Source organism: Musa acuminata, chromosome BXJ3-1 (assembly GCF_036884655.1).
Source record: "Musa acuminata AAA Group cultivar baxijiao chromosome BXJ3-1, Cavendish_Baxijiao_AAA, whole genome shotgun sequence".
NCBI lineage: Eukaryota > Viridiplantae > Streptophyta > Magnoliopsida > Zingiberales > Musaceae > Musa > Musa acuminata.
The window spans coordinates 41,551,850-41,568,327 of record NC_088349.1 but is presented as its reverse complement, the minus strand read 5'-3'; the positions used below and the strand labels follow the sequence as shown (position 1 = coordinate 41,568,327).

The 16,478-nt window shown below is 33.3% G+C and overlaps 1 long non-coding RNA gene across 3 annotated transcripts; it reads right to left on the bottom strand.

The window, feature by feature from the left end:
* Window positions 1-135: 135 nt before the first annotated feature.
* LOC135628689 (uncharacterized) lies at window positions 136-7,162 on the bottom strand. Of its 3 annotated transcripts, XR_010492929.1 has the most exons (3): window positions 4,745-7,162; window positions 4,012-4,086; window positions 136-1,453 (listed from the first exon to the last, which is right to left on the bottom strand). It is a non-coding gene; the product is annotated as an uncharacterized LOC135628689 (long non-coding RNA). The 3 variants fall into 3 exon arrangements; XR_010492927.1 differs by having other exon boundaries at window positions 4,012-7,162; XR_010492928.1 differs by lacking the exon at window positions 4,012-4,086.
* Between the last annotated feature and the right edge of the window lie 9,316 nt (window positions 7,163-16,478).

The following is a 16,478-nucleotide window of genomic DNA, read 5'->3' as shown; positions in this document are numbered from 1 at the left end:
TCAAATTCTGTGGGAGTGTGTTTTGGTACCTGATGGATATGAATATGCAGATTAAAAATTCTATTACTAAATTATCGGTAAGTGCTAACTCATCCTCAAAAACTGAAAAAACGATGAAATTTGTGAAAGACCAGAGGCAATAAACAAGTGTTCCTTCAAGTATTGCTTTGTATTTCAAGATACTGACATCCATCCTAAAAATCTAGAAAATGAACATGTGCAACTTGAAAATCTAGATATTTTCTGCATCCATGATAAATGTGGAACTAAAGTTCTGTAGATGAAACCAGCACTTTTGATACCAATGGGATATGTCCGTTCATCATTTCCAGATTAATCTTTCAAGAAGTGCCCAGCACCTTGGCAGCCCATGTAACTTTACCATTTCAAGTTGTATGTTGCCTGCTTTCAGTTGGGTGTACAAAATTGTAAGTTGTCCACTAAGATTTGCAGCTGACTGCAGTATAATGTCATTAACATTCTCTACAGAACAGGATAACTCAGTTGCAGAATGCAGTAGAAAGAGGGGAGACTCTGTAGGAGGATTACAAAGTGGCAAAGCAATGGTTGATTCTGCCTAATCAAAGTTGCCACATCAGATTCAATGTCGACTTGTGATATTTCTAAAGCCTACTGATTATCTTCAAAATAATATGTACAAGGTTTCCAAAGAGCCAAAATTCTCTCAGATTCGAGGTCCAGTTTAGCGGAAGCAGAATTTGTAGAACAGTTATATCTCTTTTACTTTCAAGATAAGCTATTGTCTCCAGATTGACATTACATCTCTTAAGGTCTTCATAAAACACCACTAATCCATTTTTATTCATGAATTTGGATCCAATGATTTTCATCTGATTCATAAGCTCTGAATTGCATCCATATGAAATCGATTATAAAGAATGAGTTGGCATAACATTCTGCAGCCAAGAGTATGGATTCTATTGCAGCTTCATGGCTTTCTGGGGTTGTCATGCTGGGAACACAAATCAGCTGCCAAATGTTCAAATTGGGAAGCCCTATATACCGAATCTTGATAGTTTACAAGTTGTAGATAATCTGCTTGTGAATACAAGTAATCAGCAAAGAAACCAATATTCTGAAAGTTGTTATTTGAAATCTTATTCACCTCTGAAACACCACAACTGAAATTCAATCTGATCCAGTCCCCAGTAAAATAATTTGAAACACTTGTCAGAACAATTTTTGACAGATCTCTAGGAGCAAACTACAGATTAGCATCTTGGAGTACATCTTTTCTTGTGGCAGCTTTAGATGCATCAATCTTTCTCTTTGCTTCATCCGGATTACTGGATGTGCTAGAAGCCCCATGAGAACATATCACAAAGAAGAAACAGCTAAAGACTCTTGATCAGCCACCTTAGGAAATGAACATTTGCAAAGGTCAATATCTGAAGGAAATGGCATATGTGGCCCCAAAACAAAAAGGAGTACACTGCAATATAGAAAGACAATGAAGACAGTATATTGTCAGCTAAAAACCAAGTAATGTAACAACCAACAAGGTGCATTTGATAAGATTCATTTTGTTGCAGGGAAAAAAAAATAATAATAATTTCTTCTTTTTTGACTCTCACATCTTTTTAAACTGTAGTCTTCACCGATCACTTCATTCTCTCTCTTTGCATCTCCAAAAATAAGCATAATAAAGTATAAACTATAAAGATGTTAAAATTTTTTTAATTTCTCTATGATATTAGCATATGCTGTTACAATAGACCTTGGTGCAATAGATTCACGTCTCCATTCACATTCCACAAAAGGAAGAATGGCAGGCCTTCGTAATGCAGTACATATAACATTGAATGCAATACAACAGTTCTTCTATTTCTCCAAGTGTATATCATTAGCATCTTCAGAAGTTGTATTCTTTGTTCCAGTAATCACAGGATCACGGAAGGGTTCTAGCATCTCTAAAAGAAATAGAAGCCTATGCTTAAATTCCTACAAGGATGGTAAAAGCATCATCTATCTGATTGGAAAGAGTAAGCAAAATTATGCTTGATACTTTAATAGAAGGTCAAACCTTATATTTTGACAGTACATCATCCATATGCTCAGACAAGGCCAGCAAGATATATTTCAAAGCAAGGATTGAAACATCGTACCGTACCGACATTTCGAGGTTGGCTTTATATGGTACGGTACGCCTAATTTAGGTGTAATGGAGTTTAAGATAATACAAATATGAGAAAAAAAGAGTTTGAGATAGTTTAACAGAGTATGAGAATGAAATGGAGTGAAATAGGGGAGAAGAATGGTTTAAAAACATGAGAAGGGTTTGAGATAGTTTAAGCGTTCCTCCTGGTAATGGGTGGTCCGCATACCGGTAACCTATCGGACCGGTACGTACCGCCTGTACCGGGTGGTACCATTCAAAATTGTATACCTTGCTTCAAAGCAGCATAAGCACGACTAGTAGATTCTGGAAACACCCGGTAGGGGCATTATGAACAGAGTCAACCAAACATGAAGCATGAAAATAAGTGCATAATCTATCATATGAAATTTTTTCCTTTTCTTGAATTTTTATTCAGGAGGAAGTGGATAGAATTTGGATAATAACGGGGGCATTGTGATGAAATTCACAGTTTCTTGAGCACACAGATGAAAGATGGATGTCACATACAGGGTTCATGAACTAAAAAGTACTAAATGACAGTAACTAAAACTAAAGGACTTGCATTCACAGGATTTGAAGTGTATATTTTAAGTGTATATTGGTATCTTAGAAACATGTAAAAAATAATCTGCTACCCATTAAGAAATATATAGCTTTCCAAGCCACAACAGTAGTTATATTGGTCCATAAAAGTCCCATAAGAGTTGAGCACAACACTCCAAAGAACTCTGTACAAGGCTACGTCATAGTTGTATCATCAGAACACTGAAACAGTAGGTTCTTTATTGGCTCTCTAGAAAAAAAGGAAAACTCCAATCCAACAGACAAAAGTTTCAGTTTCACAATAACTGCTATGATGATCAGGATCAAATTCAAGAGATCAGGGTTTTATTCAAGTGTACAAATGACTGATATTGTTGGAATCTTCATAATAAGGTAATAGATGGATCACAAAATAACATCTATGATAGGTCATAGAAAGTATTTTTTTAGTTCATCAGGATGGACATGTCAGTACAATACATGCCGATCAGCACAGTTTAAACATATGGCTGGAACAAGCCTTGTGCTTGATTGTGTGTTCAGGGACATCCTTGGTATAAAACAAAACTCTATGCTAGTATTATACTAGCATAACATAGTTCGACAATCATCAACCACTGCCATCTGAACAATCATCAAATGGTGAAACTAATTGTCATCTGAACAATCATCATCAAATATTATACCACAGCAGAACAAATTGCCTCTGAACTTCATAGTCTTTGTTATGCTAGGACTATGATGTTCAAATCAAATAACATTTTTCTCAAAATGAGGAGATTATTTCAAGAGAAAATTAGTGATTGATAATTTGACCATCCACAATAAATCACAATGTATTGACCACAAAAAAGGTCAGATCTGCACCAAGAAATGACCAAGTACTCATCAAACACAGATAGTTTTAATTGCTTATGTTAGATAATTCACCAAACATTGTTTATATATTTTCATGATGAATAGGTTAATTATGATGAATCATGATTTATATACATCTACCTATTCTAACATTAAATAAATACCAAATTTTGTCACATTAAATAGTAAACATTATACATTGATACATATCCATATCCATCATATCAATATCTTACACTTGTATCCATGACTTCATAACCAACCAACCAACCAAACGAGCATTCATTATAATAAAGAATTAAGCCTTCATAACAGTAATAAAAACAAGAAGAATGATGAAATTACTTGAATAACACCAAGAGGTCCTCCAGAAGTTCAATTGCAAGATCAACATGAAAAAGGGTCAATGCAGTTACAAAAATACAAGTTGTTGACTTAATATGTAGACTTATTATGGAAAAAGATGAAACCTTTGCAGTAATTGTATATATCCATGGTGATAATGGTCCAAAGCATAAATCAATCAATACACATGCTGCTTTTGCCTGAAGATTGAAAAATAAATGCTTACTTAGAAAGCCAAAAAGTAAGTTGTCTATTCATAATTAAACTTGGTATGAAACCAACAAACACGAGATGATAAGAATGAAGACAGATAGCCCGCACAAGCATTAAGAAGATGACGATGACATTATTATTATCTGCAACAACAAATTAATATGAATTGTTGAGACTTTTGATAAGAATACAAATGCATGTAACGTATATCACCCAGATGCATCACTGCTGAACCTGAGAGAGAGTATGCTGGACAAAAGGATGTTTCCACAAAGAAAAACTATCATCAACTTGATTTAGGAGGCTAATTGGAGGAAGACGTGCCATCAAATGAAAGGAAATCAGAATCCATCCAAATTAATTAATATATAAACTAGTAAAAGGTGTTAAAAGTTTTAACTTAAAACAGAGACCTTTCACCTGGAAGCAGTGCTTGTATAAGTGGTAATAGGGACCAAAATTTTAAATTACTGTTAGCCAATTTGCAGAACAGGAGAGGCTATCTATTCATTATAAAAGAATGTAAACACTCGACAAATTAGTTACAGAAGCAGACTCCTGGTGGCTAAAAGTTATTCCAATAGGAAAAAAACAGGATACTTAGTTTAAAAAACATTATAGGGTAGGTGATCATTTAGAACATACTTGTGAAGCACATCCAAATAAGACATGAGGACTGCCTTCTTCCGCTGCAGATATATCCAAGACATTCAAATAAGAAGCATCCCAATAATCTTCAGTTCATTTGAATTCTTCCCCAAACAAGCTCAAGTAATCAGTAGGTTGCATGTGCCTGGTTACTTCAGTTTTAACAATTTCATCAAATATTGAAGACAGACCCAACTATTCAAGTACAAAATTGCCAAATCAGGCTGTAAATTGATTTGATAAGAAACCATATCCATTCACATAATATGCATGAAAAAATAATTTAATTAACATTAGTTTCTTCATAAACTTATTGTGGAATCCTCTAAACTAAGAAAGAACACTTTTAAACACGTGGAAAGCCAAAAAGCAAAAGAATTTCTATTAAGTAATATGGAACACATCATCTATAATTATTTCAATGTTTGACACAAAATATTACAGAACAAAATGCAAAGAAGAAACAGAAGAACATCTGTAACTAACAATGTGGAGACTTGTTCATTTAAATGGCAGTCCAAATCCTTTGAGAAGATGGACCTACATAGCCATCGTGTCTCTCACAATTCAATTGGAGATTCATATATGTCATTACAGCTGCCAATAAAAAGTTAAAAAAAAAATTAACCATCAAGTTTTAGTTCACAAAGTCAAATAGAGTGGAGTAGTTTACCTCATCATGTTCCAAGGATTGTCAATCTTAATCCAACCAATTTAGAATGATACCAACCGGTACGGGCGATACGTACCGGTCCGACGACATACCGGTTTGCGGACCACCCGCTACCGGACAGAACATGCTAGAGTGCTACAATGCTACAGTAAGAGGAAGAAATATTTAAAACTGCTCGGTAACAGTGATACAGTGCTCCAATGGTCAAATTGACCATTGGAACCCTTTCTTATGATATTTAAAAACCCTTCTTCTCCTTTATTTCACTCCATTACATTCTCATACTCTCTTAAACTATCTCAAACTCTTTTTTTCTCACATTTGTTCTCTCCTAAACTCTACAAAACAACGATTTGTAAATTGAATCGAGGCTAATTTAGGAAGATTAAGAGGAAGAACTTTCTAATCAAGAGGTATGTTTACATAAGGATAATCCGTACTAAACTGAAATATGAACCTTGCATAAGATATTCTTCAAAGCCTGAAAAAGATATATGATACTATTCTTACCTAATTTACATTGATTTTACTAAACTTATGCTATTACTATATTTATTTCTAACATAAAAATCCTATCCTAACTTTTATTTTATTTTTAGGTATTTTCGGAGGGTCTTACACCTAAATTAGGTGTACCGCTCGGTACACCCTGACGTACCGCTCGGTATACGGTACTATACCATACCGAGCCAACCTCGAAATACTAATACGGTACGGTATTGCATACCTTGATCCAACCTATAAAATTTCACCATTAAGAGCCTTATCCACATGCTGTGGTTTCCCGTCCTAACAATTATCATCCATAGAAAGCATACTTGTTGGTTTCTTATATAAGTAACTTACATTATGGACAATGCTAGTTCATGATATATAAGTTACACAGTCCCGATATTTGCATGTTAGTCCATAAAAGAAGTCACTTAAATCAAGGATTGAAATTTTGTACTATACCAAAATTTCAAGACTTATTTGATACGGTATGATACTATATACCGAGTGGTATATTTTGGTATACCGCTGTGTGTGTGTGTGTATATGTATGTATATATATATATGTATATATATATATATATATATATATATAGGTAAGCTGCACAGTTTACCTCTATGCGGGGTGACGTGCAGATAAAAAAAAAATTACGACATCTAAAAAACAAAAATATTGCGATGATGCCCGAGGCGACATTGCCCAATAAGAGAAGAAAAAAAAAAATCTTCGCTTCTCTCCGCCCCACAAGCCGATGCCTCTTCTCCCGTGCACAGATGAGAAGTCGTCGACAGACGAGGAGGAGAGAGGTGACATCCAGGTTTTACCTTTTTTTCCTATTTCTTTCTTCGTCTTCTCCCTCTTCTTTCTTCTCCCTCGATCACCGTCGATAATAACACCTCAATCGATAACGATAATGCCTTAATTGATGGTACCGCTCGGTAGCGGGCTGTCCGTGTACTGGTCTATTGACGGACCGGTATGTACCGCCCGGTACGAGCAGTATCATTCGGTATTGTAGACCTTGATTTAAAGAACTAATGGGCACTTTAAATGTTAGAACTAGGAATAGAAAACTCTATTTCTCATAATAACTGGAGAGGTCAATATATGTTGCATCAATTTATTGTGACGGACTAGTCTTACCATGAAACAGTTAGGATCATGCTTATGAGTACTAACATGTTTTCAACACTGGCTTTTTATGGCCTTAAGCAACCCTCCACCTTTTTCATTCGGGCTTGGGACCGACATTGGCGGTGTTAGAAACATTGGTACTCATAACAAGAAATCAAGTAAAGAAACTAATTTTCTTTGAGAAAGATCAAAATTGAAACACCTAGCAGGAATTTAAAAGTGACAATTGTAGATCCGAAAAATAAGTATACTTCGGTCTAATTAGACAACAAAGAGGCCTTTGAATCATGGCACTACTCGCTTTTTTAAACCTAACAATGAGAAACATTTTTTGCCAACATATAAAAACATAAGAAAGTTTGTTTTCTCTATGGCTGTGATTTTGGTGAAGGGGGAAATTAAGCATAGCCATCTCTGAACATATCACTAACCTATGATACAATGACTTCCAATGCAGAAAATCCTGGAGAAAATGAAGTTCTCGATTGAGGCATTCACATCAACATAATAACTCTACTAGATTGAACATGTTTCATCTTGTTAACAACTAAGCAAAAATTTATTTACGCCTAACACATACTTATATAAGATAAATTTGTCCATTTAAATTTGTTCCTCCTAACCTTGCCTCCTGCCTAACGTTCAAGGTGAGAATATTTTTAATTAACCTAGTCTATTGGTACTCCATTTGTGCTAAGGAAACCCAACTATATAAATATTTATCCTATTCGTTTCATGAAAGATGCAATCTTTACGTAACTTTTATTCAATTTTCAGATCCATATATCAACTGGGTAGCTTGTCCTAATATCTTAATGAGGGAATGCCTTGGAAGATGAAGAGATAGCTCCATTAACAAGTGTACTAAAATTAAAAAAATCAGAAATTAAGAAAATATGGGAAGACTCTTTCAGATAATAATTTATATAAAAGAACACAATTAAATTGATTACACTATCATGGACTTAAGTTAAAGAGACATTGTAATACAAAAAAAATGTTCAAATTTTGTCACACCATCGAGGAATTAAGTTATATCATTTTTCTTGTTGTGATCAATTGCAACTTTTATTTCGGCATATCCGAAGAGTTTTGCAAGAATATATAGAATTTTTGAAACTTGAATCATATAATGTAAACTATCCGTCCAACCTATTATTTGCTTACTTTTGTCTAGATTAGTTGACATAAACTAATTAGACATCTTGTTTCTGTAGGATTTCATTCCAATACATACATATTTAGTTTAGCAACTTAAGATCCAATATACAAAAACCAAAAACTTATAATGAATAACAAATATATATTCAGGATAAGGATTATAATGAATAATAAATGTATGTTCAGGACAAGGATTGAAATTTCATACAATATCGGAGTTTTGAGATTCGCTCGGTATGATATGGTACTTACTGTATACCGAGAGGTATATTCGATATATATATATATAACATAAAAAGGGGCGATTGCCTCGTCACCCTTTTTGGTACGTGGGGAGGGTTTTTTCTCCCACACGAGCAAAAAAACAAGCGACGTCACTTTGTTTTACTTATAAATTAACATATGACTTCTAAATTTTTTACAAAATCAGTTAACTTAGTATACCAATAAAATGCATTGAAGTAATTCTTGAAATAATTGAACTCTTCAAAACGATTTGCAATATTTAATTAACAAATTCAGAAGGCTTAACAGAGAGAGAGAGATGGGGGACCAATTCACTAATTCAAATGAAGGTAAAGTGTGTGTTTAAGCTAAGCTTCTGGTTCGAATGATACATTGCCCCAAGATTTAAACGTTCAGAATCTTACGAGTTCTTCCTGCATTCTTTCATTTTGTTAGTTCATTTTTGACAAACAATATCTAGCATATCAGCTTGGATATATAAATTTGTCCACTTTTGGGAAAAAAAAAGTACACTGGTTGTTCATTCATATACAAATTCTCTCAAATTTTTATCCAAAGTGGGAGGCTTCAAGTCAAACACTAACAAGCACCTAGTAGATGGATCTTTTCTGGATGGCTCCACGTCAAGCACGAAATATTCAAACCATTTGAAACACGAGGGTAACAAAAAAAATCTGACCAGTATGAATAACTATTATTCTGGATAACAAGAGTGAGCTAAGCATATGTGCATTAATAAAAAAAATACTAGATGATCTCATTGGTAATTGATAAGACATTCATTCTCTTGTTCTTCGATGCGTAATTTCACAACATAAAATAGATTTCTAGTTTTACAATTCAAACACCAACAATCACTAATCAAGAGAAAAAGAAGGTTGTATATGCACCATCCCCTTCTTGCAAAGGGTACACGCACCGTTGGCCACGAGCTTCTTGTTTGTCTTGATCAGGCTATGGAGTTTCCTGAGGATCATCAATGTCCACCGCATTAGCCTTGTCCATAAGGCTAATGATAGTTTACAAGATGTACATGACGATGGCAAGAGGCACAGAGGTAGAGGTGTTGGAAGGGATGGTAACTTTGGTGATGGAGACTTCAAATGCTTACCCAATATTCATTTTGTTTCTCCATTACATCCAACAAGATCATCAATATATTATTAAAAAAATGATGACTTAAATAATTCAATCGGAATTATCATGTCAAATTCAAACTTGGTACCACATGTGATATTACTGGAATCGTAATAAATAATCACAACCGCTCCTGCTACCTTAATCTCAGTAAACAAATAGGGAAGTTGGAAACAAGAAATACCAACTCAAAGGTCGGTGTTATACTTACAAAAGAAAAATTTCAGATATAGTGCTTGGATGCTGAAACTTGTGGTAAATGACCACAACAGTAGAATTGAAAAAATACTGAAATAGTAGCCTGTCATTAATTGGTGAACATTTATATGAAACATAACAAGCTTGTCTATCAAGCTCATGAACATTGCTACTACTCTTCTACAGCTACAACTGATTCAGCAAGATAAATCCCATAGACTGAAACAATCACAAATCAGAACCTTCAGATTCAATGAAGATCCTGTTAATCGGAAGGACCCGAACTACTCCACTATCACCATAATGAAGCATTTGTGAACTATTGATCTAGTAAGCTAACTTCCAAAATTTAGAACCTGCATTATATCCCATTTGGCACCATTTTTCTAGCCCTATCTTAGGATCAGAAGTGTATCTATGTTGCAGAAGACCTAGTCTATTCATGGAAAGACATGTAAATTTGATATTTTTATTCATTTCACAGGGAAAAACATAATAAACAGAATTACAATGCCTCACCTTTATCAAGCTCATAGATTTATTTGTTTGGTATCTCTTTACTATTATGAAATATACTGTGGTTTACAATTCTCTTAGGTTGAAATAACTGCTTTCTACAGAAATTATGACGCATCTTACTAAAATCAGAAATGCATTGAAGTAATTCTTGGAATAATTGAACTCTTCAAACAAGTTTGCAATATTTCATTAAAAAATTCAGAAGGCTTAACAAAAAGAGAGAGGGGGGACCAATTCACTAATTCAAATGAAGGTAAAGTATGTGTTTAAGCTGAGCTTCTGGTTTGAATGATACATTGCCCAAAGATGTAAACATTCAGAGTCTTGCGAGTTCTTCCTGCATTCTTTCATTTTGTTAGTTCATTTTTTACAAACAATGTTTAGCATATCATCTTGCATGTTTAAATTTGTCCACTTTTGGGAAAAAAAAGTACACTGTTTGTTCATTCATGTAACCCAAAATAACTAAAATTGAAAAGCCCTTGCTTTTAACTAAAAGTCTTAGTCACTAAAATTGGTTGCCATGTTGACAAACTACGTAGTTGTCTTGTAGTAAAATTCCACATGTTACCATAAATAAAGTTAATACCCATAAAAATGAATTAGAACTACTCTTGTAAACAAATTGAAATAAACAAAATACACACCAAAAAATAATATTTTCAATCTCAGTCCGTTATCGGTTTCAATAATATATCAGAGTCGTATGGTACTGGTATATAAGATAGTATACCAACATGTTCCGCCTGGTATACAAACAAGTTGTTAGTCATTTTTTATCATTAACAAATTTGAATGAAAGAGAAAGAGATACTATAATCCAGAGTCCAAACAATAGATTATAGACATCATCAAGGTATTTATTTAGAATGTGATATTTTAGACTAAAAAAAAAACTTGGTAGATCTTTTCAAATTTCAACTATGCTTCTCTTCCGCTAAAATTTGAGCTCTAATACTGCTTTATATTTATAAAATGACCTTTTCAAGTATGCATCTCCCTTCCTCTAAAATGTAATTTCTAACAATGCCTTATATTTATTAAATGATAACTGTATTTTTTATAATTAATTCTTAATGAAGACATACAAAATGGCAACAATTAACATATTTTAGCCAATTAACAAGTATTCCTAATCACCATATTCTACCTTTTGTAAACTTTATTTCAATTACATCTATTTTTTAAAAAATCAAAATGTTCATTCCTTAAAAGCTAAGTAATGCAATACATCAAAACTAAGGAGGCATGTTAAGAGTATTTTTTCTTTGTTGACTGTATCTTTTAAATTATAAAATATGTTATCATTGATGCAATAGGTGTTTGAGGGCAAGGAAATTAGCAGAGATCCTTGATCGAGTGAACTATGTTTGTTTGAGTTAATGAAGTTCAAGTAGAGGCCCAATAGGCACTCGTCATGTCCCTTATTAGATAACTATGTTTTGGATCGAATAGGTGTAGTCTATAGGAATGCCCTTGAAGATTTTGATTCTGTGATAAACTATTATGGATTTTTAAGATTTGAGAAAAATATATTCTTAGACTAAGACAACTTTTGTGAAATTTTTAATTTTCATAAATTTGTAAACATTTCTCTAACATCTTTATCAACATAAGTAGATTTTTAATTTTCCATGTTTTTATTGTGTTAAATCTTATTTAAATATTTTTCAGACTGCTTTCAATTAAATCATATTTTCCTAATTATTTTAAATATTTTATATGTTTTGTTTGTGTTATATGTCTTTGTCAACTTCTTTTTAATTGTTATCAATATTTCTTTCTAAAATTATCTATTATTTTTTCTCATGACAAAGGAAATTTAGTTATACTCCCAATTTGGTAGCAAATTTCATTAAACAGAACAAAATAATTTGGAATTTTACCAAAAACAACTGTATTATGTTTAAAAGTCATAAAAAATAATTTATGTACTCCAAATTATTTTCCTCAAAATTTTTTTCATGTTTGGATTTTAGATAGCCATAATTAAAGTAACCAAGGTATATTGACAATAAGGATTGATGTTATTGATGTTCTGCCTGACTTGGTATGATATATTGACAACAAGGATTGACGTTCTAACAGAGTCAATTTGACAACATCAATCCGATCATTTGCTAGCATTAATTAATATATTGTACATTCCTAAAGATTTCAACTAACAATTTTTGTATTTTTGTGTTATATCACATCATATTGCGTTAGAATTGGTACCAATATTCAATTCATTCATGGAAGTTGGAAAGTACATGAAAAGCAAAAACAACTACATACAAACATAGCATACAAATCCAAGAGGGACAAGCATACGGGTCAACGATTAAGTTTTAATACCATATTACATGAAAAAATAAAAGAAGAAAAACAACATAAAGAATTACAGGGCATGACAATTTGCTTTATAAACAATAGAAGATGTTCATCAAAACTAAGTAGCTAGCTTCCTATTTAGTGATAAAAAAGAATATGATATGAGCCAAAGGTGTCATAATTCAGTTATGCATCTACTTTTATACCCAAATCTAGTGATTCTACAAAGCCTAACCTATGGAGACTAAAAATAAAAGTTTCAAATTATCATATCAAAACGTAACTGATTGAGTGTACCTTCAAAATGTATGGATAAGTACATGTGTTTTAACCTGATTAAGAAGCATCTTTTATTGAGATATCAGTTGAATGCTGCACAAATATGTTCCAATTAACAACTAGCTTTGTATGATACCTTTATAATTTGCTTTGCTAGTCATTTCAATTTGAGTAAGATTTTATTTACACTTAATATTTCACATTGTACATTTACCATCATAGAATTACAAATTAATTATTTTAGAAGTAATAACATGATAAGCAAAAAGGACCATAAAAATTACAAAAGGATGTTCTTCGAGTATCGAGTTGAGTAAAGTCAATTTAGCTAATGCATAGCAAACAATATAAAATGCCACATTATAAAACCTTATTAACTATAGTAATGATTGCATCATAAATGCATAAGAACTTCTAGCTAACAACACATCATAAAAATTTATAGATCCAATGTTAAGGGCACAAAATTGCAGACTTGACTTCAGCAACATTTCAAGAGCCCATGTAATTCTCTCAATTTGGATAAGTGAACATAAACAAAAACTTCGGATCAGTGAGCATAACTAAAATCTTGATCACAAGCACTACAAAATGCTATTGGAAGTTGAATCTAGACAACATAAGAGCTAATAATCAAAGAAAAGACATTCTACCAAGTGACACTATCCCATAATTCCATATCCACATATTGCAATCGCCATCATCTGAGAAATGACCAAACTGAAACCATCAACAATTGAGTCCCAAATCCAAGACATTCAAATAAGAAGCATCCCAATAATCTTCAGTTCATTTGAATTCTTCCCCAAACAAGCTCAAGTAATCAGTAGGTTGCATGTGCCTGGTTACTTCAGTTTTAACAATTTCATCAAATATTGAAGACAGACCCAACTATTCAAGTACAAAATTGCCAAATCAGGTTGTAAATTGATTTGATAAGAAACCATATCCATTCACATAATATGCATGAAAAAATAATTTAATTAACATTAGTTTCTTCATAAACTTATTGTGGAATCCTCTAAACTAAGAAAGAACACTTTTAAACACGTGGAAAGCCAAAAAGCAAAAGAATTTCTATTAAGTAATATGGAACACATCATCTATAATTATTTCAATGTTTGACACAAAATATTACAGAACAAAATGCAAAGAAGAAAGAGAAGAACATCTGTAACTAACAATGTGGAGACTTGTTCATTTAAATGGCAGTCCAAATCCTTTGAGAAGATGGACCTGCATAGCCATCGTGTCTCTCACAATTCAATTGGAGATTCATATATGTCATTACAGCTGCCAATAAAAAGTTAAAAAAAAAATTAACAATCAAGTTTTAGTTCACAAAGTCAAATAGAGTGGAGTAGTTTACCTCATCATGTTCCAAGGATTGTCAATCTTGATCCAACCAATTTAGAATGATACCAACCGGTACGGGCGATACGTACCGGTCCGACGACATACCGGTTTGCGGACCACCCGCTACCGGACAGAACATGCTAGAGTGCTACAATGCTACAGTAAGAGGAAGAAATATTTAAAACTGCTCGGTAACAGTGATACAGTGCTCCAATGGTCAAATTGACCATTGGAACCCTTTCTTATGGTATTTAAAAACCCTTCTTCTCCTTTATTTCACTCCATTACATTCTCATACTCTCTTAAACTATCTCAAACTCTTTTTTTCTCACATTTGTTCTCTCCTAAACTCTACAAAAAAACGATTTATAAATTGAATCGAGGCTAATTTAGGAAGATTAAGAGGAAGAACTTTCTAATCAAGAGGTATGTTTACATAAGGATAATCCGTACTAAACTGAAATATGAACCTTGCATAAGATATTCTTCAAAGCCTGAAAAAGATATATGATACTATTCTTACCTAATTTACATTGATTTTACTAAACTTATGCTATTACTATATTTATTTCTAACATAAAAATCCTATCCTAACTTTTTTTTTATTTTTAGGTATTTTCGGAGGGTCTTACACCTAAATTAGGTGTACCGCTCGGTACACCCTGACGTACCGCTCGGTATACGGTACTGTACCATACCGAGCCAACCTCGAAATACTAATACGGTACGGTATTGCATACCTTGATCCAACCTATAAAATTTCACCATTAAGAGCCTTATCCACATGCTGTGGTTTCCCGTCCTAACAATTATCATCCATAGAAAGCATAATTGTTGGTTTCTTATATGAGTAACTTACATTATGGACAATGCTAGTTCATGATATATAAGTTACACAGTCCCAATATTTGCATGTTAGTCCATAAAAGAAGTCACTTAAATCAAGGATTGAAATTTTGTACTATACCAAAATTTCAAGACTTATTCGATACGGTATGATACTATATACCGAGTGGTATATTTTGGTATACCGTTGTGTGTGTGTGTGTGTATATATGTATGTATATATATATATGTATATATATATATATATAGGTAAGCTGCACAGTTTACCTCTATGCGGGGTGATGTGCAGATAAAAAAAAAATTACGACATCTAAAAAACAAAAATATTGCGATGATGCCCGAGGCGACATTGCCCAATAAGAGAAGAAAAAAAAAAATCTTCGCTTCTCTCCGCCCCACAAGCCGATGCCTCTTCTCCCGTGCACAGATGAGAAGTCGTCGACAGACGAGGAGGAGAGAGGTGACATCCAGGTTTTACCTTTTTTTCCTATTTCTTTCTTCGTCTTCTCCCTCTTCTTTCTTCTCCCTCGATCACCGTCGATAATAACACCTCAATCGATAACGATAATGCCTTAATTGATGGTACCGCTCGGTAGCGGGCTGTCCGTGTACTGGTCTATTGACGGACCGGTATGTACCGCCCGGTACGAGCAGTATCATTCGGTATTGCAGACCTTGATTTAAAGAACTAATGGGCACTTTAAATGTTAGAACTAGGAACAGAAAACTCTATTTCTCATAATAACTGGAGAGGTCAATATATGTTGCATCAATTTATTGTGACGGACTAGTCTTACCATGAAACAGTTAGGATCATGCTTATGAGTACTAACATGTTTTCAACACTGGCTTTTTATGGCCTTAAGCAACCCTCCACCTTTTTCATTCGGGCTTGGGACCGACATTGGCGGTGTTAGAAACATTGGTACTCATAACAAGAAATCAAGTAAAGAAACTAATTTTCTTTGAGAAAGATCAAAATTGAAACACCTAGCAGGAATTTAAAAGTGACAATTGTAGATCCGAAAAATAAGTATACTTCGGTCTAATTAGACAACAAAGAGGCCTTTGAATCATGGCACTACTCGCTTTTTTAAACCTAACAATGAGAAACATTTTTTGCCAACACATAAAAACATAAGAAAGTTTGTTTTCTCTATGGCTGTGATTTTGGTGAAGGGGGAAATTAAGCATAGCCATCTCTGAACATATCACTAACCTATGATACAATGACTTCCAATGCAGAAAATCCTGGAGAAAATGAAGTTCTCGATTGAGGCATTCACATCAACATAATAACTCTACTAGATTGAACATGTTTCATCTTGTTAACAACTAAGCAAAAATTTATTTACGCCTAACACATACTTATATAA